Source organism: Uranotaenia lowii, chromosome 2 (genome assembly GCF_029784155.1).
Source record: "Uranotaenia lowii strain MFRU-FL chromosome 2, ASM2978415v1, whole genome shotgun sequence".
Lineage (NCBI taxonomy): Eukaryota > Metazoa > Arthropoda > Insecta > Diptera > Culicidae > Uranotaenia > Uranotaenia lowii.
This window is the reverse complement of record NC_073692.1, coordinates 314,006,842-314,026,028: the sequence shown is the minus strand read 5'-3', so window position 1 is coordinate 314,026,028 and position 19,187 is coordinate 314,006,842. Positions and strand designations below refer to the sequence as shown.

At 39.3% G+C, this 19,187-nt stretch overlaps 1 protein-coding gene and 1 long non-coding RNA gene across 3 annotated transcripts in view; both read right to left on the bottom strand.

The window, feature by feature from the left end:
• Nucleotides 1–19,187, bottom strand: part of LOC129743734 (uncharacterized) — a 356,038-nt gene that overhangs the window by 125,840 nt on the left and 211,011 nt on the right. The gene's annotated exons all lie outside the window — the stretch shown is intronic.
• On the bottom strand, nucleotides 18,395–18,965 carry LOC129743735 (uncharacterized). Its single transcript, XR_008736670.1, has 3 exons — nucleotides 18,851–18,965; nucleotides 18,614–18,793; nucleotides 18,395–18,544 (listed from the first exon to the last, which is right to left on the bottom strand). It is a non-coding gene; the product is annotated as an uncharacterized LOC129743735 (long non-coding RNA).

Sequence of the window (19,187 nt, the reverse complement as noted above, 5' to 3'; positions counted from 1 at the left end):
TCAGCAGCTGACCTGCTCGGTTTTTCATCGGCATTCTTGCATTAGTCCTTGCACCACTAAGGCGACGAGAAATATTATATTACTAGCTGATCCCGTACGAACTCCGTTTCGTTTTTAATTTCAAATATGTTATAAGTGTGTGTAAATGATAATTGGGATGCATTTTCAATATCATATCGCATAAAATATTAAACTTTTTTTAAAGGAACATTTTGATTGGCTTTTAAACAACCGTGCACGAATTTTGAGCTTGTCCGGTACATAATCACGCAAACAGTTAATATAAAATCAGGATTCGATCGCATAATGCATAGTAACGAAACTACTGCAAAAATTTCATGCAGATTATATGGACGTCCCTTTTTCCTGTCCTTTGATTCGGAATTTGGAAGCTCCAGTGTATGAATTTCCGTTTCGATTCGATGCATAGTAAGGTATTTATTGCAGAAACTTTGAATAATTAATGGGAACGACCCTTTTTGCTGACCCCTGCCTCAAAATTAGACTTCTGAAATCTATTGCCCGTGCTGTGAAACTCTTATGTACTTGTTTTCATCACAGTCCGATGAATAATCATGACAATATCGCGATAACAGTTAATATTTCATATGGATGATCTCTTTTTCTGATCCATGAATCAAAATTGAGCACCTGAAATAAATTGGCCGTCTTTCAAACCTCCCGTGTACAAAATTTGATCTCAATCTGATGCGTATTCACGGCAATATAGCGAAAATAAAGAACTATTAATATGGACGACCCCTTTTGCCGATCCTCGATCCAAAATTTAACACCAGAAAACAATTAGTCGACCTTTAAAACTCCCATGTGCAAATTTTCACTTCAATCCAATGTGTATTAGCCTCAAAATCGCAAAGATGTGAAAAATTTATATGGACGACCCCTTTGGTCAAACCCTCAAAAATCAATTGCTCCTTCTTCAAACACCCATGTGCAGATTTTCATCTCAATCCGATGCATAATGACTACAATATCGCGAAAACAGAGAAAAACTAACATGGACGACCCCTTTGTTGGATCACGATCCAAAACTTGATACCTGTGATCAATTTTTACCGAACCCTTACTCAAAATTTGAAACCTGAAAGCAATAGAGCGTCCCTCAAAACTCATATGTGAAAATTTTCATCTCAATGCAATGTATAATAACGTCAATATTTCAATACCATTAATAGGTTGATATTGACGACCCCTTTGGGCGACCCCTGATCCTAAACTAAAAACCTGGAATTGATTGCTCGTCCTTAAAAACACTCATTTCATCATAATCCGATGTATAATACCGCCAATATCGCAAAAACATTATACAGTTGATATGAACGATCCCTTTGGCCGACCCTTGACCTTAAATTTAATACCTGGAATCGATTGCTCGTCACTCAAAACTTCTATGTGGAAATTTTCGTCTCAATCCAATGTATAATAATGCCAATATCGCAAAAACATCAAACAGATTATATGGACGACCCCTTTGGCCGACCCCTGTTTCTAACTTTGATATATAGAATCGATTGCTTGTCCTTCAAAAAAATCATGTGCAAATTTTTATTACAATCCGACAAAAAATAACGTCAATATCGCGAAAACAATATGTGTCTTATATGGACGACCCCCTTCAGAAGGGGTCATTCGAAAATCTGAAAACATTTTTCATCATTCCTGGTCCCAATGAACATCCATGTCAAATTTCAGCTCTCTAGCTCTTAAGATGGCTGAGTCTATAGAGGACAAACAAACAAACAAACAAACCCACAGAAATTGCTTTTTATCTATATATATAAAAAGCAATTTCTGTATGTTTGTTTGTTTGTTTGTCCTCTATAGACTCAGCCGTCTTTAAAGCTAGAGGTCTTAAATTTGGCATGGATGCTCATCAGGACCAGGAAAGATGAAAAATGTTTTTAGATTTTCGGATGACCTTTTCTGAAAGGGGTCGTCCAAAGAAAACAAATATTGTTTTCGCGATATTGACGTTACTTTTCGTCGGATCGTGTTAAAAATTTGCACATGACTGTTTTGAAAGACGAGAAATCGATTGTAGGTGTCAAATTTTGTGTAAGGGATCGGACAAAGGGGTCGTCCATATTAACTGTTCGTTATTTTTGCGATATTGACGTTATTTTACATCGAATTCAGATGAAAATTGGTACACGATAGTTTTGAGTGACGTGCAATCGATTTGAGGTATCGAATTTAGTTTAAGGGGCCGGAAAAAGGGGTCGTCCATATTAAATTTTCAGTATTTTAGTGATATTGACGTTTTTATACATCGGATTAGGATGGAAATTTGCAAATAGGAGTTTTTAAGGACAAACAATTGATTTCACTTATCCAAACTAAAAGCAGGGGTCGGCAAAAGGGGTCGTTCTTATTTACCTTTCAATATTTTTGCTATATGGTCGATATTATACATCGGATTGGGATGGAAAATTACACAAGGTAGTTTTCAGGGACGGACAATCGATTTTAGATGTCAAATATTTTGCCAGGGGTCGATGAAAGGGGTCGTCCATATAGATTTATTTTTTACTGTTTTTAGCTATTTGGTGTTATTATACAATGGGTTGCTTTGAAAATTGGCACACGTGAGTTTTGAGGGAAGGGAAATCGATTTCAGATATCAAAAATTTTATAAGAGGCCACCGGAAGGGGTTTAACTTTTTGGCAATAATTGCGTTGTTATGCAACGATTGAGTCGAAATTTATACACGGGTTTTTTTTCACATTCAATTGATTCTTGATTATAAATTTAGTAGCAGGCAACAGACAAAGTGATCGTCCAATATTTTTGCAACTATTACTTAACAATGAATTCAAAAGTGCATCTGAAAAATGCTTGGCAATTGACTTTTAAACAAGTTGAAAGCGAAACGGAGTTCGTATGGGATCAGCTAGTATATATATAGATAATCGGATATCTCCAATGGCGGCGGCTCTTTCTCCCTCTTCGGCTAGGGAGGTTGTCCAGGCTCTCTTGTCTCGCCTACAAGCTTGTTTAACTGCCTTTCAGCTCCGCATATCGTAAGCGGGCGGCTGCTTTGGCTGACCCGGTACATGCCTGCTCAATTCCGATTTTCGCCTTTCTCCGATCATCGATCATCCTCCAGGTTTCATCCGACATCCATTCACTTCGTCTTCCACAAACTCTACCGAGAGTACCATGGCTCGTCAGGCCAAGTACTAGATCAAACATTATTGCATCTTTTGTCCGAATTTAAAATATTTCCAAGAAAAATTGTCAAAGGTACAGTGAAAGTCAAGCAATCTTAAATGTTCTTTATTTACGGGAATTTCTGTATCTTTGTATCTTTGAAATTCAATTAACCCTCATCCGCATTAGATTTCATTACCCTAATCAGCACTTGTGGTGTCAATTTTACACCACAAGCTCAAATCGTTATAACTTTTGGCGTGTTAGACCGATTTAAACAAAACTTACATCAAAAGAAACCTTGTAATGTCAGTAAAATATGTTTTTAGAACATTATATACAGCTAAAGTTACAAGTTTTCTCGTTATTCAGCATGAAAGAAAAAAAATCCGAAAAGAAATGCCTCACGAAAACTGCTGTAGTTCATATATTACACGTCCAAAAAAATATTTGTCTTATGCATATGAAAGCTGAAGTTAATGCCTACATCATGAAAACAAGAAATATTTTTTTAATTTTTTTTTTAATGAAATGGTCACAAAAAGTTCAAAAAAGTGTTCCAAAAAACCTACTTTTCATTCGATTGCTAGTAAATACTGTTTGAGCGATGATTGAGTTTTAGAAAAAATATGACAACAAACTTTATTAAAATTCTAACATTTTGCTGTCTTTAGATTTTTGATGCAACAAAAATTGAATTTACTGGAATTTTCCAAAGTTCACTACTTTGCGCAATTTTTTACAAATTGAAATTTCATCTGTTTTTGTGGTCCACCGTCAGGTTCTCGCTAACTTTCAGCTACTCAGTTCAGAGTGACGGTTACTCAGTTGTCGCCAAAACCGCACTTACTCAGTTCTGACTAAACGGCTTTTACTCAGAACTGACAAACAGCCCTTTTCGCGACAACTGAGTCGAGGTTACTCAGAATGCGCGAATCATTCCGGAGCGAATTTTGACCGTTTCTTTTACGTAGGAATAGTCAAACCCAGTTAAATGATTAATAATGTTTATTAAAAGGATAAAAACAGTAAAATATTGTGGAATATAGTATTATATTTTCCAGGAATCTTGAACTTAGTTTTAACTATTGTTGCTCTTTCATTGTGATTTGCCTCGCTGCTGCTGGTGCACATCCGAAAATGATTCGTATATCCGCAGATGAGGATACTTTCCATTATCGTGCCCTGTAATAAAATCTAAATTATCTGATTGTTCATGAATTGTTATTTAAAGCTGATATTTACCATTAGAAATTGGGTTTTCTGAAGTTTATTGCAGACAAAAGCAATTAGTGATGACAGGCCTTGAACAAACTGATCAAAATTTACTCATTTGTCGCCTTCAAGCACTCGAATTCGCTGAGTGTCAATTTTCGCGTCGTCTGAGTAGCCACTACTCGGGAAAACTGAGTCGTTTTAGATCAAGCGACGACTTCGTCATACAAAAGGCGATGTCTGAGTAAAATTGAGCCGTGCTCTGAGTATTTCAAATTTAGCGAGTTGTACTCGGATTTTCAGTGCTTTTACTTTGTTTGGACCAATGAAAAGTATATTCATTGGAAAGCAAATTTAATCTACATTCTTGTAAGGTGCAACAAATCACGCTGTGAGATTTCACAAAAATATGAAAATTATAAACGTAAAATCATTCCTGAATTTCTAGAACTACAAGCACCACGTCCAGCAAAACGTGTTTGTTTGCTCTCCGAGTAGGTATGGTGGGTGGTGATTTGGGCAGAGAGCGAAGCCGACAGACGAAATAACGATGCGTGTCGTGCATTTCTTGGTCTGTCGGCTTCGCTCTCTGCCCAAATCACCACTCACCGTACCTACTCGGAGAGCAAACAAACACGTTTTGCTGGACGTGGTGCTTGTAGTTCTAGAAATTCAGGAATGATTTTACGTTTATAATTTTCATATTTTTGTGAAATCTCACAGCGTGAATTGTAGCACCTCACTAGAATGAAGATTAAATGTGCTTTCCAATGAATATACTCTTGGTTGGTCCAAACAATGTAAAAGCACTGATAATCCGGGTCAATTTGTAAAAAATTGCGCAAAGTAGTGAACTTTGGAAAATTCCAGTAAATTCAATTTTTGTTGCATCAAAAATCTAAAGACAGCAAAATGTTAGAATTTTAATAAAGTTTGTTTTCATTTTTTTTCTAAAACTCTACCATCGCTCAAACAGTATTTACTAGTAATCGAATAAAAAGTAGGTTTTTAAGACCACTTTTTTGAACTTTTTGTGACCATTTCATTAAAAAAATCTTTAAAAAATATTTCTTGTCTTCATGATGTAGGCATTAACTTCAGCTTTCATATGCATAAGGCAAATATTTTTTTGAACGTGTAACATATGAACTACAGCAGTTTTCGTGAGGCATGTTTTTTCAGATTATTCTTCTTTCATGCTGAATAACGAGAAAACTTGTAACTTAAGCTGTATATAATGTTCTAAACATATTTTACTGACATTACAAGGTTTCTATTGATATAAGTTTTATATGAAGTTCAAAATAATTCAAACGACTAAAATAGATTTTACTTTTGTGGTGTCAAAATGACACCAAAAGTCGGAAAAGGGAGTTTTTTTGTCCAGGCTTCCAGGGTTCGTCCATAAAAAAAAGTAAATATTGAAGAACTTTTGAATTCATTTAGGGTCCCCGGAGAAATTTTTGTATTTTGAAGCTTCTGAAAAAAGTTACAAGCCTTCAAACTTGCAATGGTGTCAAAATGACACCCTAATGCGGATGAGGGTTAAAGTATATGTTAATTTCCATGCCATATTTGTTTCCATTTGTTGGCTTCGTTAGCATAAATTGAGAACATATGCTAACACAATTGTATTGGGCTCACCTCCCTCCTCCTATGTACCTACTCACTGAAAGGAGGATGGTGTGTCAGATAATCATAGAATCATACCAAAATGATTTTTTATGTTAAGTTTTGTCCATTTCTCGGATTTTGTAAAAAAAAAGAGTTAAATGTAAGCCTCCTCTTCCCTTCCTATATTCCGAATTCTATCTATCTTACTGCAAGAAAGGAATTGTTTCACATAGAAAAAGTATTTTCCGTACTCAAAAACTTTTTGATGCCAAATTTGGTTTCATTTGCTCGATAAATTCTCGAGTTATGCAAAAAAAATTACATGGAAGCTCCCCTTTCCATTTTAATATCTTTCCGCTGAAAAAAGGTGGGGCTTCAATTTATGACAGGAACATTTCTCGAATCCAAATACCCTCATATGCCAAATATGGTTAAATTTGCTCGATCAACTCTCCAGTTATACTGAAAATTGTAAGGGAGGCATTTCCTCCCCCTTTTCATCCACCTCTTTGAAGGAGTGAGGGATACCAAATATTCATAGAAGCACATCTCGTACCCAAATATTGTTCCATGCCAAATTTTGTTCCATTTGCTGTTGTAGTTTTTTAGTTATGATGTAAAAATTGTATGAAACTCCCCCCCCCCTCTTTTTTCTTTCTCCCAAATGTAAGAAAGAAGGGTTCTCAAACAATCATTAGAACATGTCACGTTCCCAAATACCCGCCCATGCCAAATTTGGTTCCATTTGCTTAATTAGTTTTTGAGTTGTGTAAAAAATTATAAAAGAGGCCCCTCCCTTGTTTATTTCTCCCTACTGGAAAGAGGGATGGGTCTCAAATAATCATAGACATATTTTTCATATCCAAATACCCTCCCATGCCAAATTTGGTTCCATTTGCTTTATTAGTTTTTGAGTTATGTAAAAAAAATATGAAAGAGGCCCCCTCCCCCTTTTTACAAAAAAAGGGGAGGGGTCTCAAATAATCATTGAAATATTTTTCGTATCCCAATACCTTCCCGTGCCAAATTTGGTTCCAATATCTTGATTAGTTTTCGAGTTATATGAAAAATTGTAAGGTAGCTCCCCTTCCCCCTTCCTATCACCCCACTGAGAGGAGGGAGGGGTACTTAAAATTCATAGGAATATTCTTCGTACTCAAATACCACCCCATGCCAATTTTGAAACCATTTGATTGATGGGTGCTCGAGTTATGCAAAAAATTGTCTTTTGTTTGGGAGGCCCCTCCCTCCCTTATTGAGAGAGGGAGGGGTCTCAAACCAAAATAGGAACCTTCCCCGGCCTTCAATAACCGCACCTGCCAAGTTTCACGCAAATCGGTTCAGTAGTTTTCGAGTCTATAGGGAACAGACAGACAGACAGACAGACAGAAATTCATTTTTATATATATAGACTAGCTGACCCGGTGTGCTTTGCTACACCTTCTAAAAATGAATAAATTGTGAGAAAATAATTTCACTTTAAATAAATTTTCGACATCTTTACTATGAGCGCTTTCAAATCAAATTATTATAGAAATACTTAGAGGATTAGATTCTTTGAAATGATTTTTTTTTCAAAACTTGATCTGAAATTGTTTTTCAATGATGGTTCTAAATTTGATATTAAGAGCTCATTTTTATATTCATTTCTCCTCTGCAGTGAGGGGATGGTCCACGAACTGCCATAACAGTATTTTTCGTATCCAAATAACAACACGTACGCTTTACGTACTTTCGTAGCTTTACGTACTTTCCTTCTTCCCGTTCCTCCTCTGGAAGAAAGAGAAATCTTAAATCTTTAAAAATTCCTTTCATGTAAAATATGGTTTCTTCAGCTTGAGAAGGTTTAAAAACTATGCGATGAAACCTTCTTAATTCCCGGCTCTGTACTGTATGGAATCTCTCCTTTTAAAAAATAGAAACATTTTTCGTGCTCGAATACGCTGGATAAGTTCTCAAGTTAAACAAAAATTGTGTGGAACTCCTTTTTCCTTTCCTTTTCTCTCTTATTCCCCACTGGAAGGTTAAAAAGGTTTTTTCATAACCATAGAATCATTTCTTGTGCCCCTCTACCCTCCCCGTTAAAATATGGTTAAATTTATTTGATGTGATCTTGAATTTATCAAAACAAACGTATGACACAATTTTTTTTTTCATAACCCATGAGGGGAACGAAATCATCTTAGAAACATTTCTTGTATTAAAATACTCTTCCTAATTTATAATAATCTGCTAGATGAGCACTCGAGTTATTTACAAAAAAATGTATGAGAGCTTCCCTCCCCTCTTCTATCGAATCAGTGAAAGAAGGAAGAAGATTTGACCAATCATTGAAAAAAAAAATTCTACACCAATACCCGCTGCTATTTTATTTGAATAATAAGTTCTTGAGTGATCCAAATATATTTTATGTAAACCTCCCTCCTCCTTCCCCTCTTCTCGTTGAAGAGAGGTGGGTCTCGAAACATATAAAAAACATTTCTTGTACTCGAATATACTTCCATGGTAAGCTTGAGTCGTAGCCTTATACCTTCCTATGTGAAATTTGGATTCATTTGCACTATTTTTTCTATAACTATAGACACTTTACCACGTTTGTGGCGTTCGTGTCTCATTAGCATTATTAGTTATCTAATAATGCATTAAATTGTAAGGAAAATCCCCTCCTTCCCTTTGTATCTCCTCAATCGAAGAAGATGGAGTTCAAAATAATCATAGAAACCTTTCTCGTACCCAAATAACCACCCGTGTAAAATTTTGTTCCATTTGCTTGATTAGTTCTCGAATTTTGCAAAAAAAAATTATTTTTTGTCTTTTGTTTGGGAGACCCCCTCCCCCCTTCCTGTTAGAGGAAGGAGTCTCAAACCACCTTCTCCGGCCTCCAATACCTCCACCTGCCAAGTTTCACGTAAATCGGTTCAGAAGTTTTCGAGTCTATAGGGAACAGACAGACAGACAGAGAGACAGAAATTCATTTTTATATATAGATAGAAGAAGATGAATACAGTGTTTCTGAAGATGGCTAAAATGTTCAGTAGGCCGAAACGTAAAAAAAATTATTACTATTTGATTCGGAGACCACCGAAATATCAGCTTAAACCTATTTGCATCACGCGTTGCCCTTCTTGAAGCGTTTGAACGACAAATTACAACATCAACAAGGCTTGCCTACCTAAACGTCACTATACCAATATCGTAATATGACTCCTCATAGAATTTCTATTTGTACTTTTGATTTTCTTAAAGAGATCACTCAAATGCTTTCATTCCGCTCAATTCCCCTAACAATTTAATCTCAAACAACTAAATCTTTTCCGTAGATTCCGAAGGCATTCCACACAATGCTGAGCTATTTGGAAATACTTTACCCACTAAGTCGTAGTTGAAATAAATAGTTCATTCGAAGCTCAGCTTATTTGGTTTATTTGATTTAGAATTCAATTTTTTGTAACTTGTTTTTAAAGAAATCGTACTAAAATTTTGTATTAAATTCTTGCTCAAAAGTTTTAAACGGACCGAAACGGGACAAAAATTTAAAAATCATCAGAACCGTGCGGAATAAAATCCTGAATTATATATTCATAAGTGGGATTGAAACCAAAATTTGTCTTATCCTTATAATTGGATTTTTTTTTCGTTTTCCTTATTCAATCACCACGATTGGAATCAATCCCCTTGCCACAATTTTGCAAATAAGAATAATAAATACATCACGACTCACCATTCCCGGAGCAGAGTGATGTGGTAAGCTTCAAGTAAAATCAGATTCATTTTGTAGGTGAGTATCAGCCCAAGATCCGGGTGCGAAAAATCGTTTTATGGAAATTGATTTCTTGTCGAGACAGCCGACGCCGACGTTCGAATGGCGAGACAGGATATCGGATTTACATTTTCTGTCACTTTCGATTACCCAACGCCGCCCGCCAATCGAATTGAAAATGAGCCCCCAATAGCAGGGAATATCAGCAACAAAAATAACAGCAACAGTAACAGAGGCAGTTAAAAAATTGGGTTCGGAATGAATAAATTTTCCGCGTCTGAGATGTTTCGTCGAGGGGAGCTGTGGGGTGTGATTTTTGATTATCATTTTTTTTTCGAGGAATCTCTCGTGTTCAATCAGGTATATTCGGATTATTTTTCAATGTTCGATGAGATTGATTGAATTCTTATAATTTGTGTAATGTGAATGAAATATAATTTGTAAATTTGGAGAATTTCCTTTAAAATATACTCAGTGGATGTTTTTCAATTTAATTCTGATCCAGGGGAATTCGTTTGTTTTATAAAATGGGAAAATTGTCATTCAAAACTTTTCAATTTTTATCTGAAAAAACTGCTTGTTAATGTTATTACAATCAACCAACAACGTTCCTATTTAGCTGGGAACAATACTAATGACCTCGTTTTTTTCTGCTGCTTTCGGTAGAAAAGTCACATTTCTTCCACACAATATGTCATTCACAGAGGCAAAACAACAATGATGGCGACATAGAGAAAAATCACGACGCCGCCGCCCACACACACAAGAAACACACAATTTGAACAAAAAGTAGAAAAAAGCATTGCCCTGGCAAAATTTTCCATCATTTTCACAACCAACGGAGCGCCATAATGGAAACGCATGAATGAAAATCGTCATTTTCCTTCAAGAAATAAAGTTTAATTCAGAAAGTTGTTCCAGCTAAACCAAAAAAAAAAATGGGAGCTGCCAGTTGGTGATGATGATGATGTGAAATGGGCCCAAAGTTTCCTTTTATTTTTAAATTGTTTTTCCCCCTGAGCTCGTTCAAATGTGTGTTATAAACGAAGGTAGCTGCCAGAATGTGTGGGAATGTGAGAAGTTTTTCACGCTGAACTTCCTTTTTTCCCGGTTTCGATTTTTGCTGAACCACTGTCAAAGGTAAATTGCTTGGCGCATACGATTTACGACTATTTTTGAGGTTTGCTTTTCAGGATCCCTGAACTGAAATGGGAAAGTTTTTCGGCGTTTGAGTTTAGTGCCCTGGCGCTGCTGCCGATTTCACACTAACAATGGTCGAGGGAGCAATTCATTCCGAATGGGTTTTCCATTCTGGGTCGGTTCAGATTGTTGTTCCTTCGGGTTTTCGTAAGTGAAAGGAATATGTAGGAAAAAAAAACATGTCTGTACTAAATTCAAATCAGTTAAAGGTAGAACTGTGGAAACATCAATGGAAATGAAGATTGTGCTTTAGCTTGGCCTAAGAATTCAATATAAATTTTAATCAAATGCAGCAAAATTTGAAATCCATATTTCCATCCATAATCCATAATAATTTATAATTCTTACACATGGAATATGAAATTCGAATTTTGATTTTGACCTCATTTTGAATATTTTGTAACGTTTTGCAACAACAGGTCGGACTCGCTGTCTCGATTATCCGTGTGTTTGAAAATGATAATTCATTCCGTTGTATTTGAATGCCCCACAGTGAGACGTGCTAACTGTCCCGATTCGCTCTATTTCTCACGTCTCACTGTTACACCGTCGATATGTTGTGGGAGAACCAGAGAGCCGACCTGGTTGAAGTAAAAAAAACGGCAATAAAGATCATAAGTTTACAACCTTCATCAAGTGCGCATCGCGAATATTTACTCCGTCCGAAAACCCACTATCGGGAAAAATAAAGTGCTCCCCCACGACCGGAGCAGTAGTTGAGTGCAGCAAAAGTGTTGCAAATCCCCTCGTGTGAAACTGGTCTTACAGTCCGCCAGTACGAGGGTGAAGAAAGTGCAAGTGCATTTAGAAACATTTTTGGTCCATTCGAGCCAGATAGGCTAGTGATAAAGTGGAAATTTGGGACAGTTGAGTGGTGATATTTTGTCGCCGGACATTTTGTGCTGCGAAGACACTCCAATTGTGTTAGGACGGCGTCATTTTAGACGCGCAAGGAGAACAAAGCGCTGTACGTGTGAAGGATCGCCATCGCGGATTCGTGGAGCAGCATCAAGCCGCTAGTGATTGGTCCTAGCGAGGTGGAATCCAGTGGTGCCCAAGACGAGTTGGCGATCTTTTGAAGGAATTTTGGTCGGACCTTTCGACGAATTTTGGACGGATTGTTGGATATTTTGGCGAAGGATAAGTAGCGCATGTCTGTGGTTGTTGGTGTGTGGTTGAATTGAAACTATTTGTGGCTTAAAATAAAATTAGGATTTCGAAAATATTTCGGGTAGTTGATTAAATCATTTTGTGCAAATTTCCTTGAGGTATTTACAACTTTCGCCTTCTAATTGTTGAGTTCACTTTGGCTGTCAAGTCGCGATTCCCCTGTCAAGGTCGGTTTTGTGAAACGTCGAGCGTTTTGAGTCAGTTTTGTCTGAAATTAGGTCAGAATTGTGTTGGATATTAAGTGAATCAAACAAGTGATTCAGTTAGATTGTGTCGGATACTTATTGAAACAAATAAGTGATTGAGTCAGTTTTTGGTCTGATTTGGAATTCAGAGATTTTAATATCACAGACAAACAGATTTGTTTTGTGATTGTGTGGATTCTGAGTGGTTTGTTGAAATCAAGTGAACAAAATGGAGGATTTAAGTATCCTTAAGAAGCAAGAACGCCAGCTGCGAGCCTCCATCAAGGGAGTGGCTAATTTTGTGCGCGATTTCAAACCAGAGCTTCATGAGAGTCAAGTAGAAGTCAGATTGGGTCTGTTGGAGTCGACTATGAAGAAGTACTACCTGGTGAGACAGAAGATGGAAGTGTTGTTGGACACAGCTGATAGCGACGGTGCTGAAGAGGATGTCAAAGAGTCAGAGGCAACCAAGAAACGTCGATTGCAGAAGCAGGCTGCAGATCGTGAAGAAAAATTCGACGCAGAAACGATAGCAGTTGAAGAGCAGTACTGCACCCTGAAGGCATCACTCCTTGCGTTGCGTCCGAGAAAGTTTGAGTCCTCGAGTGCGTCTGGGTCTACAGAAAGAGTTGAAGCAATATCCCGTGTTAAGCTTCCGGACATCAAGCTGCCAGTTTTCAACGGAAAACTTCGGGACTGGATTCCGTTCCGGGATATGTTCGATAGCCTCATTCACAACAACACTCAGCTCTCAGATATTGATAAGTTTACCTATCTGCGGTCAGCGATTAGTGGAGAAGCACTACAGGAGATCAGTTCGATCGAACTCTCAGCTGACAACTACCAGGTAGCCTGCGACATGTTAGAGAAGAGGTACGAGAACAAAAAGTTGATCGTAAAAGCGTACTTGGACGCTCTTTTTGCTATCGAACCTCTCAAAAAGGAAAGCGGAGAAGCTCTGAACCGCCTTGTCAGCGATTTTGATCGCAACATTCAGATGCTGGGCAAGATCGGCGAAGATACGGAGAAGTGGTCGACTATTCTCGCGTATATGGTGTGTACTCGTCTGGATTCGGTCACACTTCGTCAATGGGAGAGTCATCACAACTCAAAGGATGTGCCGACGTATCAGAATGTGATGGACTTCCTGAGAGACCAGGCGTTGGTTTTGCAGTCGGTTGCACCCAGTAGGCATGAGGACATCGATAGTCGTCGCCAGCGTACAACAGTGTACGCCACGTCGAGATTCCAGAGCAACTGTGTGTTCTGTGGTAATTCGTTCCATCCAGCTTCTGCGTGCAGCAAGTTTCGAGCGATGTCGGTGCCCCAGCGCTTCAGAGTTGCCAAGATGAAGCGGCTCTGCCTGAATTGTTTGGGTTCTGGTCATTTTATTGATCGTTGTACCAAGGGATCATGTCGCGAGTGCAACAAAAAGCACCATTCGATGTTGCATAACAGTTTTTCAAGTCAGAGCTCCGTTTCACAAAACCAGTCGACAGTCAACAGTCAATCGTATCGGAATGATAATCGCCCAGGACCTTCTGGACAAGGTCGTGAACATTTGTCGATCAGACAAGATCGAAATTCACATGTAAATCCTCAAGCACAACATAGTTCCACTAATTCCTACCCCGTAATACAAACACACATTCGCCACACTCAACCACAACACACCACAGACAATTCCTTTACCTTTAATGCGGCACCAATGCCAGAATGCGCTAAGTTTCGTTCGCTACAAGTTTTAATGTCAACCGCTGTAGTGCGGGTTGAAGATCGTTTTGGGAATCATACGTTTGCGAGAACATTGTTAGATTCGTGTTCTGAGTTTTGCTATGTGACAAAAAGTTTTGCGAGAAGGTTGAATCTTCGGAGAAGTCACAACGTTATGAGAATCCAAGGTATTGGAAATGAGTCAGTTGAATCGAGTGAGTCAGTTGAGGCGAGAGTTCGGCCTCGTTTGTCAGAAATATCTTCATTTTCGGAAGATATGAGATTCCATGTTTTGCCCAAAATAACAAGTAATCTGCCCATTAGAAAAGTTTCGCTCAATCGGTGCGAGATTCCCCAGAATTTGGTGTTAGCTGACCCGGAGTTTTGGAGTCCAGGTCCGATAGACATGATCATCGGGGCAGAATACTTTTGCGATTTATTGCGATCTGGGAAATTGAAAGTTTCGGACAATGGTCCAACTCTGCAAGAAACCGAATTTGGTTGGGTTGTCTCCGGTAGAGTTTCTGATAGTTCCGTCGCAACATTGGAATCTCCAGTCAGTTCAGATTGTTTTGTTAGTTCTACAGCGAATTTGGAAGACATGATTGCTAAGTTTTGGGAGTTAGAATCATGTAATACTAACAGCATTTTGTCAGTTGAAGAGTCAGTTTGTGAACAGATGTTCAAAGAAACCACAATTAGGAATTCGGAAGGTAAATTTGTCGTCACCTTGCCGAAAAAACGTGGTGTTTTGCGTAACTTGGGTGAATCTAGAGGAAGAGCGATGAGTCGGTTCCTCAGTTTGGAAAGAAGGCTATCTGCAAAGGCAGAATTGAAGGCTCTGTATGCGGATTTTATCCATGAGTTTGTGTCTATGGGACATATGAAAGAAGTTTCAGATGATGTGTCAGTTGATATGTGTCAGAATTCAGTCGGAATGAATCCGAATATAGTCGGAATGCGTCAAAAAAACGTTCAGAATGTGTCAGAATTAGATCCTGTGTATTATCTCCCACACCATGAAGTATTGAAGCCGGAGAGTACAACTACAAAGCTACGCGTAGTGTTTGATGCTTCGTGTCGCACCTCAACGGGCGTTTCGTTGAACGACGCGTTGATGGTGGGGCCTACTGTGCAGAACGATTTGTTGTCGATCATCTTGCGCTTCCGTTTGCACCGATACGCCATCAGTGCAGACATCGAGAAGATGTACAGGATGGTACAAGGTCAGCAACCGGATCAACACCTTCAGCGAATTTTGTGGCGAGATACAGCAGATGAACCCGTGAAAACGTTTGAGTTAACGACCGTTACATACGGAACAGCCAGTGCTCCGTATTTGGCGACAAGGTGCCTGAAACAGCTTGCTGAAGATGGATCAGCAAGTCATCCGATTGGTTCGAGAGTAGTCAGAGACAGTTTCTACGTCGACGATTGTCTAGTTGGAGCGGACAGTGTCGAAGAAGGCAAGCATTTGGTTGAAGAAACTACCGATCTCACCAATTCAGCTGGGTTCAATTTGCGGAAGTTCAACTCAAACTCACAGGAGATATTGGCAAGCATTCCTGAAGATTTGAAAGATAAAAAGTCAGTTTTAGAGTTCGATTCGTCAGATTCAACTGTGAAAACCCTTGGTTTGAAGTGGGACACAGAGTCAGATAATTTTTGCTTTAGTATTCCCCATTGGAGGTCATCAAGTTCGCAAATCACAAAAAGAAGCGTGCATTCTGATGCAGCCTGTTTGTTCGATCCCCTTGGGCTCGTGGGTCCAGTTGTTGTGCAAGCGAAAATGATAATCCAGCAACTGTGGCGTCTCAAGTTTGGTTGGGATGACCCATTGGATGAGCAGTATCAAAATCTATGGAAGGAGTACAAACAGAGTTTGATGCCATTAGAATCGTTGTCAGTTCCACGTTGGCTTGGGTTCAGTAAAGATTGTGTGTCAGTACAGTTACATGGGTTCTGCGATGCGTCAGAGTCAGCTTATGGAGCATGTTTGTACCTGCGCTGCGTAACTGTAGATGGTCAGATATCGATCAGATTAGTAACAGCCAAGTCAAGAGTGGCCCCTTTGGAGAATTTGAAAAGATCGAAAAGAAAAACCTCAATCCCACGTTTAGAATTGTCGTCAGCTCTCCAACTCTCACACCTGTACGAGAAATTCGCCAGAGTTTTCCCAGAAGTGACAGAGGCGTATTTCTGGACGGACTCAAGGATCGTGAAGCATTGGTTAGCTTCGCATCCATCTCGCTGGCAAATGTTTGTAGCGAATAGAGTGTCCGAGATCCAACACATTACAAGGAATGGTTTCTGGAATCATGTGGCTGGAATAGTTAACCCCGCAGACCTGATTTCACGAGGAGTTTCTCCTGCTCGACTTTGCTACGAAAGGTTATGGTTTGAAGGACCTCAGTGGCTATCCCAGGCTCAGCAATATTGGCCTCGTCAAACTGCTGAAGGCCAAGAAGAATTCGACCCAACTATTATCGAAGAACGTCCAACTACTACAACACTGATTTCAAAATGCGAACCCTGTCACGAAATTTTTGGTCTGAAGTCGTCGTTTACGAGTTTGATCCGTATTGTCGCAGTTATGCTCCGCTTCAGACACAATGCTCAAAAGGTCAATCGTTTGTGTCGACGAGTTGGTCCGTTGACACCACAAGAAATGGAGTCTGCTATCGTAGTTTTGGTTCGCCTCTCACAGAATGAGTCGTTTGAGTCAGAATTTAAAGATTTGAAGAAGAATGGTCAAGTTGATAGAAGTTCGAGAATTGCTAAGCTCAACCCATTTGTCGAAGATGGCACAATCCGCGTTGGGGGCCGGTTGTCGAACGCTCCATTGCCGGAATCTCGAAAACATCCGTGGGTTGTCGACCATCGTCATCCTCTGGCATTGCTTATTATGCGTGATTATCACTTGCGTCAATTCCACGCTGGGCAGCAGTTGCTTATCGCCTCTGTAAGACGAAGTTTTTGGCCAACAAACATCAATTCCTTAGCGAGAAAGGTGATTCACGAGTGTGTACCGTGTTTCAGAAGCAGACCTAAGATTTCAGAACAGATTATGTCAGATTTGCCGTCAGTTAGAGTTACGCCATCGTCAGCATTTTCTAAAGTGGGAGTTGATTACTGTGGTCCATTTAACGTCAGCTACCCTAATCGTCGAGCCACACCTGTAAAATGCTATGTCGCTATTTTTGTTTGCTTGGCAGTGAAAGCGATTCATTTAGAACTCGTTATGGATCTAACGACTGAAGCTTTCATTGCTGCACTGCGTAGGTTCATCGGGCGCCGATCAAAACCTGAGTTGATCATGTGTGATAATGCGACGACGTTTGTGGGAGCAAACAACACGCTGAAAGAAATTGGTCGGCTAATGAGCTCAAAGGATTTCCAAAACATCGTGATTAGAACAACAGCAGACGAGGGTGTCGAATTCCGCTTCATTCCACCCAGATCACCCAATTTCGGAGGTCTGTGGGAAGCCCAGGTGAAATCCTTCAAGGCTCACTTCCGAAAAACGATTGGCTTGCGTACTCTAAGTGTCGATGAAATGGTTACCGCACTAGTACAGATCGAAGCAGTTTTAAATTCGAGGCCTCTTACCCCCCAAAGCAGCGATCCGAATGATTTCGCAGTTCTAACCCCAGGGCATTTCTTAGTGCAACGCCCGCTTACAGCATTACCCGAGCGTAACGTCAGTACCATCCCCATAGGCAGGCTCACCATGTGGCAGAGGGCACAGCAAATATCTCAGCAATTTTGGAAGACTTGGAGAAACCAGTATTTGTCAAATCTCCAAAACCGAACACGCTGGATCGTGAAACGCAGGAATATAGTTCCTGGTATGATGGTTCTTTTAAAAGAAGACAATATTCCTCCGTTGAAATGGCCTCTGGGAAGAATCGATGAAGTTTCTTTTGGGAAAGATGGAAACGTCCGAGTTGTCACTGTCCACACGCAAAACGGAAACTTCAATCGAGGCATTTCAAAAATATGTTTGCTTCCTATTCGAGAGAATGAGGAATTGTCAGATGAAAATGTCAGAAATTAAAAAGTAAGAGTTAGAAATGGTCACTTTGGACCAGTTTGTGTCGGAAAGTATGAGTCTCGGCAATCATTGTAGTTTGGGTGTAGTTGAGTAAAACGAAATTGTCTGAATAATTTCTAAATTTGGATACATTGCAAAAAATCACACGTCTGTTTGTCTATGTCAGTATGGTGCAACACGATCTTTCAGATCGCCCAATTGTTAAAAACTTGCATGAATGAAATCGGTTGATTGAATCCTTCATATGAATGTGATACATATTCATAATACACTAATTCTGGTTATTTCCTGTACCTTTATTTTCATCCATCGTTCGTGAGTATCGACACTTGCATTCAACTGTCCTCCAAAGGCTCTAGGCAGAATAGTCGAACTTGGCCTGATCAGCTAAGGTTTACTATGGAGACTTCTAAACCAAAGTAGCACCATGCGACGGTTCGTCAGATGTTGCTGCAGAACATCTGGAAATCGGAATGAACATGTGATGTAAAATGGTCATCAGTGGATTCGAATGAAGGAAATAAACTCACCTGATATCGGGAACGCCAGCCAGGAAACATAAACCGACAGTGAATGTTTCTTCGGGTGCAATCATCAATCAACATGGGCCGATTCTAAATCTGGGAGAGCAACTAAACATCATCGCAGAATTGGTCCTGACTGTAATGGATCGAATTGCATCGCACAGCACAAGCGTTCCGTTCCGACTGCTGAAATTTAATGTGATGCGGTCACTACTCGAGCTTATCTGTTGGCACAAAACTTACCTGCACATCAGCAATGGATTTCTCGGAACCACCACCAAGATTGTCGAATGTGGCATCGTGAAATCCTGGGTTTAACCGGAATTTATCGAAACTGTGCTGTTATCCGCGAAAAACTTAGCAGCGAAGAAGGCAAACAGAATGTATGAACCAAAACAAACGACAAATCAGTGAGAGAGAATGTTCACCATGGGCGTACGGGGATGGGAAAAAATGGGTTCATCACCCTTACATGATGGTGAAAATTTGTGGCACAAATTAAGTGTCTAGTATTATATAACGTAGAATTTTGATAGAATGGAAGAATGTAATTAAAATTGTAAAGCAATTGAATGATTTG